The sequence below is a fragment of the Musa acuminata genome, chromosome BXJ3-10 (assembly GCF_036884655.1).
Source record: "Musa acuminata AAA Group cultivar baxijiao chromosome BXJ3-10, Cavendish_Baxijiao_AAA, whole genome shotgun sequence".
NCBI classification, from domain to species: domain Eukaryota; kingdom Viridiplantae; phylum Streptophyta; class Magnoliopsida; order Zingiberales; family Musaceae; genus Musa; species Musa acuminata.
The window spans coordinates 18,571,547-18,583,733 of NC_088358.1; positions in this window are offsets into that span (position 1 = coordinate 18,571,547).

Consider the following 12,187-nt stretch of genomic DNA (forward strand, 5'->3'; position numbering starts at 1 on the left):
CTGAAAGGTGGTGAAGTTGATCCGAGTCAGTCACGTTGGACGGTGATCGGAGGAGCGTCTGATAAGATAAACCAACCAAACCAAATTAAGCTGAAGCTATGTGAGACAGACGTCTTGTACTGTCCATGAATAACTTCGGTGAGTTATTATGTTTTTTTTAAGATTTAAAGTATTATTTTAAAAAAAATTAGAATTTTTTATTTTAAAAATAAATTAATTATATAAAATTTTAGAGATAAAAGAATCCTGTTTAAACTATTATTCTATGCTAAAGTGTTTTTCGTTATAAGAAGTTCAATGTAATTTTTTTATATTTTCACTATGATTTCTTTTTTTTTATTTTCACTATGATTTCTTCTTTTTCTTTTTATTTCTTTATATGGTATCAAAGCCATAATTATGGTAATTTGTATTTCAAAATATTTTTAGTGAAGATGATAATTTTTTTTTTTACTATAGATTATGATAGTCGAGTTGAAGATATGAAAGACTTGTTTAGAGTTCTATCTAAATAGATCTATGAGTTGTGGTTGGTGTGAATGCAACAACAACATTAGATGTTGTAAATGGAGATGAAAGACATTAAATATTAGGCGTAAATTTGTGTTAAAAGAGATCTATTTCTCATTATCCATTTGAACACATTATTGGTTGTAATTTCTTAATACTTTTTGAAGATAAAAAATTTGTATTAAGAGATATCACTCTTAGATCTAAATGAGCATATTTTTGGTGTACGAATGAAACATTATATTATTTATGATCTTTAAAAATAATATATTTCTTATATTATATCTATTCAATGATGGATTCAACAATCATCCTTTATCCTTAGTGGAGTTAAAAAATATTTTTTCCCTAAACCAATTGTTGATCTTCACACTTTCTTCAGTAAACCGATAAAAAATCTAAGTGATATATAATCTTTAGTGATATATATTCTTTTTCACTTTAAATGATATATAATCTTCATTAAATCATCCTTAATGATATATAATCTTTTTTCCGTAAACCAAGTGAAAAAGAATATCATTTTCTTCACACTTTTAAAAGTAAGGGTGAATCTGCTGCAAGTGAAAGAGAAATGACCCAAGCGAGTGGGTCCACGGTAAGAAAACCAAAAAAATCAATTTGTGTTTCTAAATTAGAGTAGAAATACAATAAAAATCAATGCGAAAACGAAATAGCATACCTCCGGCCATTATTGTCAAAAATTTCTACAGAGGTTTCTTCTTAAACTTTGGCACTTCTCGACTCAAAACTCTTACTTTAGATGACGTAGGAAAGCCTTTTTGTTTCAAAGAGATGATTGAGCCCGAGACCAAAATCCTCATATATATATATATATAGATGTTGTCCCATCAAAAATATTTATCATCACCAATTCATAACGTTCAAGAATTAATTCAAATTTACAATATTTGGACCATAATGAAGAATTTTAATGATATTAAATATTTAATTTAATAATAATGGTTTTGATGAGGGAAATAATGACGACGAGACTGGGGCTGACGTCACCTGTCCCAAACGGACCGGAACGTCGACCAAGGCACATTAAACATCCTGCCCGGGCTCGGTCTCGGACGCCACGCCAACGCCAGTGTTAGACGCTACCTGCTCCTGCAAGAGGGCACATCAGGCACAGTAAGCTTCCCTATAAATACCCTTGCATGATAAAGGAGAAGGAGGACGGACACACACAACCCCTACGGGACAGACTCTAAACACTTCTCCATCCGAAACCCCCTCCACATCGCTAACTTGGCCGTCGGAGGGGTCGGGCCGAGCGCCTCGGCCTGACCTTTGTGCAGGTGCCAGACGGGATCGACTCTTTCCGGCGTTGCGGCGACGCACTCCCCCCGACGCGATGTCCCGACCGGACCGTCGAGACAGGCCACGGGAGACCACGAAGGACGCCACCCGAGATCCCCGACATTCGGACCCCCGAACTGAGCCGCGACGGCCCCGAGGCCACGGCTTAAACAGATGCCTCGTTGCATCATTTTGGCGCTAGAAGGAGGGCCCGAATGTCAAGGGATCCTCAGACTAATCCCAATGAACTCCCTGCCGAGGGATCATTCTTAGCAGGGGCGCAGGCCGCGCGCCCCTTGCGTGACGGGCCGCGGGCTGACGACCTCCCCGCGACCTCGGAACGCTACTCGCGTTCATTCGACAACCCGGATCTGCTTCCGCCCGAGGGCGCTCCGAGCATCCCCTCGCCGGTGTCATCCGAGGCCTTTCACGACCTCGCTCGTCAAGTCCGAGCTCTGACGGATATGGTGCAAACCATCATCCCGCTCGTCTCCCAACCGACACCCCCACTTATGACTCAGCCGCTACGGTAATAAGAGCCGCCCGCCTGGGCCCACATGACGCATCCGGAGCCTCCCACTTCGCCTCGGGTCCGACTGACCCCACTCAGGGATCCAGTGACGGCATACCCGAGCGGCCGCCCGGAGCCAGAGGTATTATCTCCGGAGTCAACGGACTCCCTGCGAGCCCATCTATGCTTTCTTAGTCAGCGGCTCGATGAACTAGAGAAGGAGTTTCACAACTCAGAGGGAGAGCTCGGGATGGACACATACCGAGGATCTCCATTCGCACCGGAGATACGAGATCACGTCGTTCCCCCGAACTTCCAGCTCCCTTCTTTGGACGCATACGACGACTCCACTGACCCAGCGGACCATGTCGCCGCTTTCCGTGCCCAATTGGCACTGTACGGAACGTCTGACGCTTTAATGTGCAGGGCGTTTCCCACGACCCTGAGGGGTTCGGCCCGCACATGGTACAACGGCCTGAAGATCGGAACGATCACTTCCTTCGGCCAACTCGCCAAGGACTTCGAGCTCCACTTTGCAGCCCATGCCCGGCCAAAGCCCTCCGTGGCACTGCTCCTCGGACTCAAACAAAGAGAGGACGAGCCCCTCTCACATTTCGTGGATTGCTTTGCCACGTAAATCCGGAGCTTACCGGACACTCACCCCTCTCTATTAGTGCAGGCGTTCATGGTAGGCTTGCGACCTTTCAGATTCTACTGGTCCCTAGTACAGCGACCCCCCACCACAGTACCAGATATGCTCCAGCGAGCCAACCGGTACATCATGGCGGAAGCTTTGGTGACCGCAAGGAAGAGGAGTGACTCTGGGCGACGGGCCCCGTAGCAGCGGTCAAGCACCCGCGGTTGCTATCCGGTGTAATCCTCGTGCGAGGAATCTAGCCCCTGCCTCAGTCTCTTCCAAGCGAAGGCTCCATGTTTACCTGACCGCCTCTTGGCTCACGGTTAGCTTCGGTCGAACCCCCCTCTTTTTTGCATTCGCACGGCTCGGTCGTAGACGACCCGAGTCCACCTCAGCGTGGCCTGCGCACTTTAGCGGTACCCCTCGGTCGCAGCCTGCCTGCGCTGAGCACCTCGGCCACACACTGCCGAGATCCACCTCGGCGCGGCCTGCCCGCCTGTGTCGTGCTACTCGGCCGCATAGTGCTCGAGACCATGCCTGCGCATCCTGCCCGCCTACGTCGTGCTACTCGGCCGCATGACCCTCGCGACCACACCTGCGCGGTCTGCTCGCCTGCGTCGTGCTCCTCGGCAGCATGATGCCCGAGACCACACATGCGCGGCCTGCCCGCCTGCGTCGTGCTCCTCGGTCCCATCATCCCCGAGACACACCCGCGTGGCCAGCTCGCCTGCATCGTGCTCCTTGGCTCCATGTTCCCGAGACACACCAGCGCGGCCAGCCTGCCTGCGTCGTGCCCCTTGGCTCCATACTCTCCGAGACACGCCTGCGCGGACAGCCTGCCTGCGTCGAGCTTCTCGGCCATGCATTGCCGAGTCCACCTCAGCGCGGCCTGCGCGCTTGAGCGGTGCCCCTCGGTCGCAGCTTGCCTGCGCCGAGCACCTCGGCCACACATTGCCGAGATCCACCTCGGCGCGACCTGCCCGCCTGCGTCGTGCTACTCGGCCGCATGGCCCTCGTGACCAAGCCTGCGCGGTCTGCTCGCCTGCATCGTGCTCCTCGGCAGCATGATGCCCGAGACCACACCTGCGCGGCCTGCTCACCTGCGTCGTGCTCCTCGATCCCATCATCCCCGAGACACACCCGCGCGACCAGCCCGCCTGCGTCGTGCTCCTTGGCTCCATGTTCCCGAGACACACCAGCACGGCCAGCCCGCCTGCGTCGTGCCCCTCGGCTCCAAACTCTCCGAGACACGCCTGCTTGCGCCGAGCTCCTCGGCCATGCACTGTCGAGTCCACCTCAGTGCGGCCTGCGCGCTTGAGCGGTGACCCTCGGTCGCAGCCTGCCTACGCCGAGCACCTCGGCCACACACTGTCGAGATCCACCTCGGCGCGGCCTGCCCGCCTGTGTCGTGCTCCTCGACCGCATTGCCCTCGCGACCACGCCTGCGCGGTCTGCTCGCCTGCGTCGTGCTCCTCGGCAGCATGATGCCCGTGACCACACCTGCGCGGCCTGCCTGCTTGCGTCGTGCTCCTCGGTCCCATCATCCTCGAGACACACCCGCGTAGCCAGCCCGCCTGCGTCGTGCTCCTTGGCTCCATGTTCCCGAGACACACCAGCGCAGCCAGCCCGCCTGCGTCATGCCCCTCGGCTCCATACTCTCCGAGACACGCCTGTGCGGCCAGCCTGCCTGCGCCGAGCTCCTCGGCCATGCACTGCCAAGTCCATCTCAGGGCGGCTTGCCCACCTGGATCACGTCCCTCGGTCGCAGCCCGCTTGCACCGAGCTTCTCGGCCATACGCTGTCGAGTTCACCTCAGCGCGGTCTGCCCGCCTGAGCGGTGTCCCTCGGCCACACCGCCGAGTTCACCTCAGTGCGGCCTACCCGCCTGAATCGAGTCCCCCGGCTTTTGCCAAATCCCTCGGCCATAGACGGCCGAGCCCACCTCAACGCGGCCTGCCCGCCTGCGTCATACTCCTCGGCAATGTGTTTCCCGAGACCACCTCTGATCGGCTTGCCCGACGGAGCTGTGCTCCTCGGCTGCGTGTCGACCGCGACACGCCCACACGGCCTGCCCGCCTGTGTCGTGCTCATCGGCTCATAGCCCGAGTCGCTCCAGTTCGACCTCCGACTTGCGACTCGCCGGCTCGGCCCATAACCCGAGACATGCTTACGCTGCCTGCCCGCTTGCGTCGTGCTCCTCGGTCGCACGTCGTCCGAGACCACGACCTCTGCTCGGCTTCCCGATTGAGATGTGCTCATCGGTCGCACGTTGCCCATGACCTAAGACACACTCGCGCGGCCTGCCCGCCTGCGTCGTGCTCCTTGGCTCATAGCCCGAGTCGCTCCAGTTCGATCTCCGACTTGCGACTCGTCGACCCAGACCATAGCCCGAGTCGCTCCAGTTCGTTCTTCGACTTGCGACTCGCCAACTCAGACCATAGCCCAAGTCGCTCCAGTTCGACCTCCGACTTGCGACTCGTCGGCTTGGCTCATAGCCCGAGTTGCTCCAATTCGACCTCCGACTTGCGACTCGCCGGCTCGGCCCATAACCCGAGACACGCCTGCGCGGCCTGCCCGCCTGCGTCGTGCTCGGCTCCCTGTTGCCCGAACTCACCGCGGCACGACCAGCCTTCCTTATTTGCTAAATCCGGACTCCGCCCCCGGTAACGAACCAGCAGCTGCTCTACGAGAACGAGCACTAAAAGTTGAAGCCACACCTCGGACCCCTCTTACAACAATAGCCGATGCGTGGCTCCCTTCAGGGGGGGGGAATATGATGAGGGAAATAATGGCGATGAGGCTGGGGCTGACGTCACCTGTCCCAGATGACGCATCACGCCTCAGTACCCGGTCAAACGGATTGGAACGTCGACCGAGGCACATTAAATATCCTGCCCGGGCTCGGTCTCGGGCGCCACGCCAACGCCAGTGTCAGACGCTACCTGCTCCTACAAGAGGGCACATCAGACACAGTAAGCTTCCCTATAAATACCCTTGCATGCTAAAGGAGAAGGAGGACGAACACACACAACCCCTACGGGGACAGACTCTAAACACTTCTCCATCTGAAACCCCCTCCACATCGCTAACTTGGCCGTTGGAGGGGTCGGGCCGAGCGCCTCGGCCCGACCTTTGTGCAGGTGCCAGACAGGATTGACTCTTTTCGGCGCTGTAGCGACGCACTCCCCCCGACGCGACGTCCCGACCGGACCGTCGAGACAGGCCACGGGAGACCACGAAGGACGCCACCTGAGATCCCCAACATTCGGACCCCCGAATTGAGCCGCGACGGCCCCGAGGCCACAGCTTAAACAGATGCACCGTCGCATCAGGTTTCATGTATAATGAATAAAAAAACTGAAATCATTTAAACCATAATAAATGAAAAAATTCATGATAATAAATTATGAATCTTAATGAGAACGATTATATTATTATTAAATAAGATATTTAATAATAACGGTTACATTCTCCCACTTAGTCCATACGTTTAGTTTAATAATTTAAATTAATCTTTCTCGAACAACTTTCTTAAGAAATAAATACATGAATCATAGCAATAAGTCCTCTAAGAGCGAGTATTATCATCCATGTATCACGATGTATTTAGTTTCTTAATCTTAATGTGACAATATTACTTAATGAATAAACCTTATATTTATTCTTGGCCTAGTAACAATATATTTTTTCAAAATAATATGCACATGAATGAAAAAATTTCACAATATATAAGAGTTTCAATATCATTACAAAGTGGAACCAAGTCCCATTTTCTCTATATGATCCTTGAATTTCAAAGGTGGCATGTCTTTAGTCAAAGGATCAGCAATCATCAATTCAGTGCTAATATGCTCAATGATCACTTTCTTTTCCTTTACACGTTCTCTTATGGCTAAATACTTAATGTCGATGTGTTTACTTCGACTTCCACTTTTATTATTTTTAGCCAAAAAGACAACAGCTGAATTGTCACATAAAATTCTTAATGGCCTAGAAATAGAATCCATGATTCTAAGCCCAAAAATGAAACTCTTAAGCCATACACCATGTGAAGTAGCCTCAAAACAGGAGACAAACTCAGTTTCCATGGTAGAAGTAGTAGTCAAGGTCTGCTTAACGCTTCTCTAAGAAATAGCTCCACCAGCCATCATAAAAATATATCCTGATGTTGATTTACGAGAATCAACACAACCAGTAAAGTCTGAATCTGAGTAACCAATCACATCCATATTGTCTGTATGTCTATACATAAGCATGTAATCTTTGGTTCCTTGTAGATACCTCGTCACTTTCTTTGCAGCTCTCCAATGGTCCATACCTGGATTACTCTGATATCGACATAGCATCCCCACAATAAATGCAATATCAGGTCTAGTACAGGCCTGAGCATATACATAAGGCTTCCTACGACAGAAGCATATGTGATGTTTTTCATTGATTCCCTTTCAAAGTTGTTCTTTGGGCATTGGTTCAAATTGAACCTATCACCTTTCACAATGGGAGCAATACTTGGTGAACAATCCTTCATCCGAAATCTTTCTAAAAGTTTATCAATATAGGTTTCTTGTGATAGACCTAAAATACCTTGAGGTCTATCTCTATGGATCTTAATGCCAATGACATAAGATGCTTCACCCCTTCATGTCAAAATTTTTAGAAAGGAATTGTTTCACCTAATGCAATAAACCCTTATCGTCTGTTGCAAGCAAAATATCATCTACGTATAAAATAAGAAAACATATTTTACTCCCACTAATCTTCTAGTATATGCATTGATCCATGGGATTTTCAACAAATCTGAATGAAGAAATCACTTCATGAAATTTAAAATATCATTGGCGAGAGGCTTGTTTTAAGCCATATATAGACTTCCTAAGCTTGCAAACCAAGTGTTCACCAACACTAGAAGAGAAACCTTCAGGTTATTTTATATAAACCTCTTCCTCTAGATCTCCATTAAGAAATATCGTTTTCATATGCATTTATTGCAATTCAAGGTCAAAATGAGCAATTAATGCTAAAATTATACGTAGAGAATCTTTCTTAGATACAGGAGAAAACGTCTCCGTATAATCAATTCCCTCCTTTTGAGTAAATCTCTTTGCAACAAGTCTTGCCTTATACCTCTCAATGTTGCCTAATGAATCTTTCTTAGTTTTAAAGACCCATTTGCAACTAATAGCCTTTGCTTCATTAGGCAACTCTATAAGATCCCAGACTCCATTGCTCATTATGGAATTCATCTCTTCTTTCATGGCATCATGCCATAAATTTGATTCTTTGCAACTCATGGCTTGTGAAAATGTTTCAGGATCATTTTTGGCTCCAATATTATAATCAGATTCTCATAGATATACAACATAATCACTAGGAATTGCTGATCTTTTATTTCTAATAGATCTTCTTAATGTTGTACCAATGGTTCCTTGAGGAACTTGTGGTTCAACTAGTTGTTCAGGAGCTTGTTGTAATTCCTGAACTGCTTGATCTATTAGAATACTATCAACAACTTGTGGAATTTCAATGTTTGGTTGTTCAGCACTAGTTTGTACTTGAGGAGTGCTATGAATTATAACCAATCTATCATTTGATGTAGAGGGTTGAGATTCTGTATGATCATGTGCGGAAACTATGTTTCCAAAATGATCGCTCCTACAAATCACATCATCCTCAAGAAATTTAGCATTTCTTGATTCCACAATCCTAATTGTGTGAAATGGACAATAGAACCTATGACCTTTGGACTTTTCGGCATATGCAATGAAATACCCACTAATAGTCCTCGGGTCCAATTTCTTCTCTTGTGGATTATATATCCTGACTTCAGACGGACATCCCCAAATGCGCATATGTCGCAAACTCAACTTCCAACATTTCCATAATTCAAATGGTGTCTTTTGGACAGCCTTGGTTGGAACTCAGTTTAATATATAAACAACCGTCTTTAGTGCTTCAGTCCACAAGAACTTAGGAAGATTGGAGTTGCTAAGCATACTCCGCACCATGTCTAATAATGTTCGGTTTCTTCTTTCTACAATACCATTCTGGTCTAGAGAACCAGGTATAGTATATTGGGCAATAATCTCATGTTCTTGAAGAAACTTAGCAAAAGGATCAGGTGCTTGTCCATTTTCAATATATCTACCATAATATTCTCCACCTCTATCTGATCTCACAATTTTAATTTGCTTACCACATTGGTTCTCAACTTCAGCCTTAAATACTTAGAAGATATCAATTGCTTCATTTTTATTATGAAGCAAATATATATACATATATCGTGAAGTATTTCTGACCATGTATGTCCATGTCTGGACAACATATATCAGTATGAATTATCTCTAATAAGTCTGAACTCTTATTAGCACCCTTTTTGGACTTATTAGTCTGCTTTCCCTTAATACAGTCCACACATGTCTTAAAATTAGTAAAATCAAGAGTACTAAGTACCCCATCTTTAACTAATCTTTTAATTCTCTCTATGGAGATATGTCCTAATCTCCGATGCCATAATATAGAGGAGTCCTCATTAATATCATACCTCTTAATGCCAACGTGAACATTCATTGAACTTTGAGTATTATCATTTAGTAATAAAATACGGTAAAGACCATATGACAAAATACCATTCCCAATACAATCAGAATTATATAATAAACAAAATAATGTATCTTTAAAATTAAAGGAATACCCAAATGGTATGAGTCTGGAAACAGAAATTAAGTTTCATGAGAAACTTGGTATATAAAAGGTTCTTTTCAATTTTTAAACAAAACCACTACTTAAAATTAAAATGCATATTCCAATTGTCTCCATATGTGAGCCCATCTTATTTCCTGATAAGATGCTTTGCTCACTTCCCACTGGCTTCATTAGGTTTTGCATACCCTGTAAAGAGTTTGCAATATGGATTGTTGATCTAGAGTCAATCCACCAGGTGTTAATATTAACATTGACCATATTAGATTCATCACACAAACGAGGTTAGTTTACCTTTCTTTTCAAGCCATTATTGAAATTTTGTACATTCTTCTTCATGTGTCCCTTTCTTTTACAAAAGAAACATTTTGCTTCTTTCCTAATATCAGCTTGGGGTGGTATTTTACCTTTTCCCTACTGATGACCTTTCTGATTGGCTTGATGTTTATCAGTTTTGTTCTTCCCGCGAGTGGTTACTACCAATGCACTCTCACCCAATTCCATCACTAGCCTCTCTTCTTCTTGAACACACATGATCATTAATTTATTGATTGACCATTTGTCCTTATGTGTATTGTATGAAATTTTAAAAGGGGTCATATTAAGGTGGAAGGGTGTTCAGAATATAGTGCACTAGGAAGGATTCTGATATATTAACCTCGAGTTTCTTAAGTTGAGACGCAGTATCTCGCATTTCCATTATGTGCTCACGTATACCCTTTATGTTAGTGAGTCTAAGGGATGAGAATTCATTATTAGGGTACTTGCTAGTGTGTTATCCGAAGTGACGAATTGTTCGTCGATAGCTTTTAGTAAGTCTCGGACATTTTCATGCTAGTCAACAGAACCACGTATGCCAGCAGTCATCTTAGTTTTAATAAACATCACGCTGAGCCAATTGGATCGCTCTTATTGCTCATATAACGCGATCTCAGTTGGAGTGCTGGTATTAGTGACTATAGGTGGTTTGTCTTTTCTTATAGCATAATCGATATCCATGCACCCTAAATGGATGAGAACCCTCTCCTTCCATATCTTATAGTTATCACCATTAAGTTCGGGAATATCACATCGAATAACAGAGAAATTAATAATTTAAGAAACTACATAAAATAAAACATGCTTATGTCAAAATTTGAAGTTTAATAGATTAAATTACATGTTTTATCAATGTGAAACATGCCAAAATATATGAATCTCATGACATAAAAATTAAATGTGGGTTGAATTCTTAATTCAAATAGATTCAAATGGTCTTTACGATAAAACTATCAAATTATATTCTAATTCATAATCCCTGTAGGTAAATTATGAAAATAATCTGATATTTTATCTTGATTAATTATATTAAATATAATAAAAGATCGCGTGAGATAATAATTATATGAAATATAATCAATCATAATATGTTATCTAATTACTTATGTAATCCTTATTTTAACTTTAGATATAATTTTAATTAATTAAGGATGTTGTGACTAATTCTTAATTAATTAAGATTATATGGATCACTAGACATTTTAAACATAAAAAATTTGCTCATAAGCATAATTTTATATAACTAAATATGCATACATAATATGAGCATTTTATCGACTAAAATATTGAAAATGATTTTTCCTCATAATTTTTAATAAAATATATCAAGAAGTTTTCTAGAAGAAACCAAAATTAAATTATTTTTATGGCATAAAAATAAAAATTATTTCGTATCAAGGTAGAGGTCAAAAAGGCTCTGATACCAAATGTTAGAAAACCAAAGAAACCAATTTGTGTTTCTAAATCATTATAGTAGAAACACAATAAAAACTGATGTAGAAACGAAATAGCATACCTTCGGCTATTGTTGTCAAAAATTTTTACAGAGGTTTCTTCTTGAACTTTGCACTTCTCGACTCAGAACTCTCACTTTAGATGGTATAGGAAAGCCTTTTTGCTTCAAAGAGATGATTGAGCCTAGGGACCAAAATCCTCGTATATATAGATGTTCTCCCATCAAGAACATTTATCATCATCAATTCATATTAATTCAAATTTGTAACATTTGAATCATAACGAAGAATTTTAATGATATTAAATATTTAATTTAATAATAACGGTTTCATGTATAATGAATAAAAAATTAAAAATATTTAAACCATAATAAATAAAAAAAATCATAATAATGAACGATTATATTATTATTAAATAAGATATTTAATAATAACGGTTACATCCACTACTCGTTTCAATGTTAGTGTAGTAGGACACTGCAACGTGGCAGTCTGGTCCTACCGTTAAGCAACTTTGTCCCTCTGTTGTAAATCTGTGGTGCTGCTGTTCTTTTTGAAGTAGACGACGACCAAGTAAGTCTTCTTCCTCCTTGCTTTCACTTCTTCTTCCCTCGTTATGTAAAAACACTTTTTATCAGTGTCACGTGATCCAGATGATCCTCCACCCACCTGAAAGGCAGAGCCAAATGTAGCTGCCATGTCAAGTTGCACGTACAGTCCAATAAATAAGGCCTCTGTTTCCTTCCCTCCTGC